At 36.2% G+C, this 6,518-nt stretch overlaps 1 non-coding gene across 1 annotated transcript; it reads left to right on the top strand.

The window, feature by feature from the left end:
* The first annotated feature begins 960 nt into the window (after positions 1-960).
* Positions 961-1,068, top strand: LOC112781997 (small nucleolar RNA R71). The gene has a single exon (XR_003192742.1). It is a non-coding gene; the product is annotated as a small nucleolar RNA R71 (small nucleolar RNA).
* Positions 1,069-6,518: the final 5,450 nt, after the last annotated feature.

Here is a 6,518-nt window from a genome sequence, read left to right on the forward strand (position 1 = left end):
CTCATTCTCTTCAGAAGATGAATACTCGTCAGAGCTCATGAAGGGCATAAGGAGGTTCAATGGAATCTCTATGGTCTCTAGATGAGTCTTAGATTCCTTTGGTTCCTCTAAGGGAAACTCCTTATTGATCATTGGACGTCCCAGGAGGTCTTCCTCACTGGGATTTACGTCCTCCCCTTCCTCTCCAGGTTCGGCCGTGTTGACTATGTCAATGGCCTTGCACTCTTCTTTTGGATTTTCTTCTGTATTACTTGAGAGAGTACTAGGAGGGATTTCAGTGATCCTTTTACTCAGCTGGCCCACTTGTGCCTCCAAATTTCTAATGGAAGACCTTGTTTCATTCATGAAACTTACAGTGGCCTTAGATAGATCAGAGACTAAGTTTGCTAAATTAGAGGTATTTTGTTCAGAGTTCTCTGTCTGTTGCTGAGTGGATGATGGAAAAGGTTTACTATTGTTAAACCTATTTCTTCCACCATTATTAAAGCCTTGTTGAGGCTTTTGTTGATCCTTCCATGAGAGATTTGGGTGATTTCTCCATGAGGGGTTATAGGTGTTTCCATAAGGTTCACCCATGTAATTCACCTCTGCTATTGCAGGGTTCTCAGGATCATAGGCCTATTCTTCAGAAGGCGCCTCTTGAGTACTGTTGGATGCAGCTTGCATTCCATTCAGACTTTGAGAAATCATATTGACTTGCTGAGTCAATATTTTATTCTGAGCCAATATGGCATTCAGAGTATCAATTTCAAGAACTCCCTTCTTCATAGGCGTCCCATTACTCACATGATTCCTCTCAGAAGTGTACATGAACTGGTTATTAGCAACCATGTCAATGAGTTCTTGAGCTTCTGCAGGCGTTTTCTTTAAGTGAATGGATCCACCTGCAGAGGTATCTAATGACATTTTAGCTAATTCAGACAGACCATCATAGAATATGTCCAGGATGGTCCATTCTGAAAGCATGTCAGAAGGACACTTTTTGGTTAGTTCTTTGTATCTCTCCCAAGCTTCATAGAGGAATTCACCTTCTTTCTGTCTGAAGTTCTGAACATCCACTCTAAGCTTACTCAGCTTTTGAGGAGGAAAGAACTTGGCTAAGAAAACCTTGACCAGCTTATCCCAAGAGTTCAGGCTATCTTTGGGTTGAGAGTCCAACCATACTCTAGCTCTGTCTCTTACAGCAAAAGGGAAAAGCATGAGCCTGTAGACTTCAGGATCTACTCCATTAGTCTTAACAGTATCACATATCTGCAAGAATTCAGTTAAGAACTGAAAAGGATCTTCAGATGGAAGTCCATGAAACTTGCAGTTCTGCTGCATCAGAGAAAGTAATTGAGGTTTCAGCTCAAAATTGTTTTCTCCAATGGCAGGAATGGAGATGCTTCTTCCATGTAAATTGGAATTAGGTGCAGTAAAGTCACCAAGCATTCTTCTTGCATTATTATTATTTTCGGCTGCCATCTCCTCTTATTGTTCGAAAATTTCTGAAAAGTGCTTGCTGGGTTGTTGTAATTTAGCTTCTCTTAGTTTCCTCTTCAGAGTCCTTTCAGGTTTTGGATCTGCTTCAACAAGAATTTTCTTGTCCTTGCTCCTGCTCATATGAAAAAGAGGGACAGAAAAATAATAATAGTAGGGGTCCTTTTTACCACAGTATAGAGGTCCCTGTGTGAGTAGAAGAAAAGAAGAAGAAAAAAATTCGAACACAGATGGAAGAGGGGGTTCGAATTTGGGTGAGATGAAGTGTTAGTAGATGAATAAATAAATAGAAGGAGATAAGAGAGAGAGAGAATTTTCAAAAATAATTTTTGAAAAAGGGTTAGTAATTTTCGAAAATAGTTTTTGAAAAAGGTTAGTAATTTTCGAGAATTAAAATAAAAAATTAAAATAATTAGTTAATTAAAAAGAAATTTTGAAAAAGAGGGAAGATATTTTCGAAAATTAGAAAGAGAGGGAGTTAGTTAGGTACTTTTGAAAAAGATAAGAAACAAACAAAGAGTTAGTTAGTTAGTTGAAACAAATTTCAAAATCAATTTTGAAAAGATAAGAAGATAAGAAGTTAGAAAGGATATTTTAAAATCAAATTTTGAAAAAGATAAGATAAAGACATATTTTTGAAAAGATATGATTGAAATTAGTTTTGAAAAAGATTTGATTTTTAAAATCACAATTAATGACTTGATTCATAAGAAATCGCAAGATATGATTCTAGAACTCAAAGTTTGAATCTTTCTTAACAAGCAAGTAACAAACTTGAAATTTTTGAATCAAAACATTAATTGATGATGTTATTTTCGAAAATTATGAGATAAAATTAAGAAAAAGATTTTTGGAAAAGATTTTTATAATTTTCGAAAATAACTAAGAAAAATGAAAAAGAATTGATTTTTGAAAAAGATTTTGAAAAAGATAAGATTTTTAAATTGAAAATTTGATTTGACTCATAAAAACAACTAGATTTTAAAAAAGTTTTGAAAAAGTCAACTCAAATTTTCGAAATTTATGAGTGAAAAAGGGAAAGATATTTTTTTTTATTTTTGAATTTTTAATGATGAGAGGGAAAAACATGAAAAAGACTCAATGCATGAAAATTTTGGATCAAAACAATGAATGCATGCAAGAATGCTATGAATGTCAAGATGAACACCAAGAACACTTTGAATGTCAAGATGAACATCAAGAACTTATTTTTTAAAAATTTTTAATGCAAAGAAAACATGCAAGACACCAAACTTAAAAATTTTTCATGTATAGACACTATGAATGCAAGAATGCATATGAAAAACAAGAAAAGACACAAAACATGAAAACATCAAGATCAAACAAGAAGACTTACCAAGAACAACTTGAAGATCATGAAGAACACTATGAATGCATGAATTTTTTGAAAAATGCAAGAAGAATATGCAATTGACACCAAACTTTCAACTTGACTCAAGACTCAAACAAGAAACATGAAATATTTTTGATTTTTATGTTTTTTTTTTTTGAATTTTTCGAAAATTATTTGAAAAAGAAAAATAAGGATTCCAAAATTTTTAATATGAATTCCAGGAATCTTGCAATCTTAGTCTAAAGCTCCAATCTGAGGGTTAGACATGGCTTAATAGCCAGCCAAGCTTTAGAAGATATTGATACTTTCCATGTATAGAGAAACTAAGTATGTGAGAATCAACAAACTCTTGTGATGATAAGTTGAAACCCCAATCCAAAAGATTAGACATGGCTTACAGCCAGCCAGGATTCAACAAATCATCATGAAACACTAGAATTCATTCTTAAAAATTCTGAAGAAAAATATATTTTTGAAAAGATTTATATTATTTTTTTTTCGAAAACAGGTGAGAAATTTTTGAAAAGTTTTGAAAAAAAAAATTTTTTTTGAAAAGAAAACAAAAAGAAAATTACCTAATCTGAGCAACAAGATGAACCGTCAGTTGTCCAAACTCGAATAATCCCCGGCAACGGCGCCAAAAACTTGGTGCACGAAATTGTGATCTCAGGCAATGGCGCCAAAAACTCTGTACGCACGTCTTAATAAATTATTTTTCATTCACAACTTCGATACAACTAACCAGCAAGTGCACTGGGTTGTCCAAGTAATAAACCTTACGTGAGTAAGGGTCGATCCCACGGATATTGTTGGTATGAAGCATGCTATGGTCACCTTGTAGATCTCAGTCAGGCGGATATAAAATAGTTATGGAGTTTTCGAAAATATATAATAAAATAAGGATAGAAATACTTATGTAAATCATTGGTGAGAATTTCAGATAAGCGCATAGAGATGCTTTCATTCTTCTAAACCTCTGCTTTCCTGCTGTCTTCATTCAATCAATCCTACTCCTTTCCATGGCTGGCTTTATGTAAGGACATCACTGTTGTCAATGGCTACTTTTTATCCTCTATGGAAAATGGTCCGATGCGCTGTCACTGCATGGCTAATCGTCTGGAGGCATCACCCTTGTCAATGGCTGCATCCCATCCTCTTGTGAAAATGGTCCAAATGCTCTGTCACAGCATGACTAATCATCTGAGGTTCTCGATCATACTGGAATAGGATTCACCCTCCTTTTGCGTCTGTCACTACGCCCAGCACTCGCGAGTTTGATGTTCGTCACAGTCATTCAATCCCAGAGTCCTACTCGGAATACCACAGACAAGGTTTAGACTTTCTGGACTCTCATGAATGCCGCCATCAATCTAGCTTATACCACGAAGATTCTAATTAAGAGATCCAAGAGATACTCATTCAATCTAGGGTAGAACGGAAGTGGTTGTCAGGCACGAGTTCATAGGGAATGATGATGATTGTCACGTTCATCACATTCAGGTAGAAGTGCGAATGAATATCTTAGAAGCGGAATAAGTTGAATTGAATAGAAAAACAGTAGTACTTTGCATTAATCTTTGAGGAACAGCAGAACTCCACACCTTAATCTATGGAGTGCAGAAACTCTACTGTATGAAAATACATAAGTAAACATAGGGTAAGCATGGCCGAGTGGCCAGCCTCCCATGGAGGTCTAGAGATCTAAAAATGATCAAAAGATGATCCGAAGATGTCTAATACAATAGTAAAAAGTCCTATTTATACTAAACTAGTTACTAGGGTTTACAAAAGTAAGTAATTGATGCATAAATCCACTTCCGGGGCCCACTTGGTGCGTGCTTGGGCTGAGCTTGAATGTTACACGTGTAGAGGTCAATCTTGGAGTTGAACGCCAGTTTGTAACGTATTTCTGGCGTTCAACTCTGGCTTGTGACGTGTTTCTGGCGTTTAACTCCAGACAGCAGCATAGAACTGGCGTTCAACGCCCTTTTACGTCGTCTAAACTTGGTCAAAGTATGGACTATTATATATTTCTGGAACGCCTGGATGTCTACTTTCCAACGCAATTGGAAGCGCGCCATTTTGAGTTCTGTAGCTCCAGAAAATCCACTTTGAGTGCAGGAAGGTCAGAATCCAACGGCATCAGCAGTCCTTCTTTAACCTCTGAATCTGATTTTTGCTCAAGTCCCTCAATTTCAGCCAGAAAATACCTAAAATCATAGAAAAACATACAAACTCATAGTAAAGTCCAGAATTGTGAATTTAACATAAAAACTAATAAAAACATCCCTAAAAGTAATTAGATTCTACTAAAAACATACTAAAAACAATGCCAAAAAGCGTATAAATTATCCGCTCATCACTCAACAAGGTACATCACGTCCAATACCTGTAAGATGAAAATTTCCAAAATGGGTGAGAACATCATCCCTTTTGAGGTTCTCAGTAGGGGTAACAGTTCCAAAGCAGAGACAATGTAAAGACTACTGGAAAGCTCTAACACTTCAACAACAAAGAAATTCAAACCTAAAAATATACTACTTAATACGCAAAAATTTGGCTCTCGACAAATTTCCTTCCGGCAAGTGTACCGGATTGTCGTCAAGTAAGAACTCACAAAAGAGTGAGGTCGAATCCCACAGGGATTGGTAGATTGAGCAATGTGAATTGGAGAATTATACTAGTTGAGCAGAATCGGAGGTGAAATTGGAAATGCAGAAAGTAAAATTGGCGGGAAACTTAAATTGCAAGAAATTAAAAGAACAGAAAACTAAATTGTATCACTATAAAAGTAGAGAATTACATGAATTAAAAGAAAAACTAGAGAGAGGAAAGGTAGAAGAAGAAGAATTAAAAGGAGAAAAGTAAATCAAAGCATGAAATTAAACTAGATCTAAGAGTTCATAATCTAAATCTAACCTAATCCTAATTCTAGAGAGAAGTGAGAGCTTCTCTCTCTAAAACTAACTTTTCCTCTAAAACTAATCTAAACTAAACTAATGATGACTAAGTGTGTTGATTCCTGTTCATTCCTTGGGTTAAGTAGCATCAGAGATGAGTTGGATTTGGGCCTGGGAAGCCCATAAATCACCCCCAATGGATTCACTTTAAGTGGGTCACGTGCGGGCATCGACGCGTACGCGTACAGTGCGCGTACGCGTCGCTCGACAATTTTCCACCCAACGCGTACGCGTCATGTGCACGTACGCATCGCCTTGCGACCTCGTCATTTTACGCGTGCGTGTCTAGTACGCGTGCGCATGGAGTGAATTTCTCCGAATCCTTGATTTTCCATGATTTCTTCACTATGCATGCTTTCCTCTCCATTCCTTTGATCCATTCCTAGCCTTTTCAATCTGAAATCACTAACAAACATATCAAGGAATCTAGTGGAATCAAGGGTGAATGAAAATCATCAAAGTAGAAGTCTAAAAGCATATTTTCACACTTAAGCACAAATTAGGAGAAAATCATGAAACCATGCTATTTCATTGAATAAATGTGGGTAAAAGGTCATAAAATCCCTTAAATCAAGCACAATATAAACCCTAAATATGGGGTTTATCAACCATCCAAGCAGATCCTAGTACATAGACACCACAGGCATATGTCCTGAGGTCTAGCCTTATTCATCGCTTTCTTTTGTTTTTGCTGCCACTTTTGGCTTTTCTTTTTCTTTTCTTTC

The sequence above is a fragment of the Arachis hypogaea genome, chromosome 19 (assembly GCF_003086295.3).
Source record: "Arachis hypogaea cultivar Tifrunner chromosome 19, arahy.Tifrunner.gnm2.J5K5, whole genome shotgun sequence".
Taxonomy (NCBI): domain Eukaryota; kingdom Viridiplantae; phylum Streptophyta; class Magnoliopsida; order Fabales; family Fabaceae; genus Arachis; species Arachis hypogaea.